Source organism: Prionailurus viverrinus, chromosome D1 (genome assembly GCF_022837055.1).
Source record: "Prionailurus viverrinus isolate Anna chromosome D1, UM_Priviv_1.0, whole genome shotgun sequence".
Taxonomy (NCBI): domain Eukaryota; kingdom Metazoa; phylum Chordata; class Mammalia; order Carnivora; family Felidae; genus Prionailurus; species Prionailurus viverrinus.
This window is the reverse complement of record NC_062570.1, coordinates 28,200,947-28,202,263: the sequence shown is the minus strand read 5'-3', so window position 1 is coordinate 28,202,263 and position 1,317 is coordinate 28,200,947. Positions and strand designations below refer to the sequence as shown.

At 39.4% G+C, this 1,317-nt stretch overlaps 1 non-coding gene across 1 annotated transcript; it reads right to left on the bottom strand.

The window, feature by feature from the left end:
• Positions 1–978: 978 nt before the first annotated feature.
• Positions 979–1,105, bottom strand: LOC125147309 (U6atac minor spliceosomal RNA). Its single transcript, XR_007145137.1, has one exon. It is a non-coding gene; the product is annotated as a U6atac minor spliceosomal RNA (small nuclear RNA).
• Between the last annotated feature and the right edge of the window lie 212 nt (positions 1,106–1,317).

The following is a 1,317-nucleotide window of genomic DNA, read 5'->3' as shown; positions in this document are numbered from 1 at the left end:
GAACATGTACACACATGTGTGCAAACACACCTCTTGGCCGATTTATGCTCAGAGAAAATCAAAGTCATTGAATGCAGACTCCTCCAACTTCCTGCAGCCAAGCTGAGAAGTTTGGCTGTATCCCTACTGCACAAGGACAGCTGATTCTCCCTCTTTTTGCATTTTTCTTTATCTGAGTAAGTTATATGCAACATAAAAGAAACCATTTTAAACATTTGAAATGCACAATGCAGTGGCATTAATACATTCACAGTGTTGTGCAGCCATGATTACCATCCATCTCCCCAACTTCTTCATCATCCCAAACAGAACCTTTACCCATCGGATAATAACTCCCCATTCCTTCCTCCCCTCAGCCACTGGAAACTTTTAGTTTCTGTATCTATGAATTTGTCTTTCATAAGTACCTCATATAAGTGGACTCATACAATATTTACCCTTTTGTGTCTGATTTCTTTCACACTCTTTTCAAGATTCATCCATGTTGTAGCACATGTCAGAACTTCATTCATTAATTTCATTAAGGCTGGAGAACACTTGACTGTACATATACATTGTATTTTGCTGATCTATCCATCCACTGATGGATCCACTGATGGATCCATTCATCCACTGATGGGTTCTTCCACTTTTTGCCTATTGTGAATAATGCTGCTATGAAGATGGCTGTACAAATATGAGTCCCTTCTTTCAAATTTTTGTTTGAAAATTTCTATATACCTAGAAGTGGAATTACTAGATCATACAATAATTCCATTTTTAACTTTTTGAGGAACCACCAAACTGTTTGTCACTATAGTTGCACCCCTTTACTTGCCCACCAGCCATGCACAGGGGTTCCAGTTCAATTTGTCCATATCATCACCAACATTTCTTTACTTCTCTTTTTAAATGTTTTAAACAACAGCCATCCTAATGGGTATAAAGTAGTATTTCATTGTGATTTTGATTCGCATTTCTCTAATGACTAGAAATGTTGAAAATTCATGGTTAGATGCCACAAAGTAGGTGGTGATATCTTAACCACATGTGTGTTGTATGGGCCCAAAGTCTTCTTCCATCCTTCTTGGGGGGAGATCTAACATTCCCTCCTGTCATACAAAATGCTAATTGTCTCTTAACATCCATCCTCCCCTCCTGCCATGATAATAAGCCCCTGAATTTGTCTGGGCATGTGGTCATCCAAAGTGGATGATGCATTTCCCACACTCCCTTGCATCTGAAAGAAGCAGTGTAACCAAGTTCTGTCCAAAGGCATGAAATGGAGAGTGCCATGTGAGGGCTTCCAGGAAGGAACCTTCTTTGGGAGATAGTACA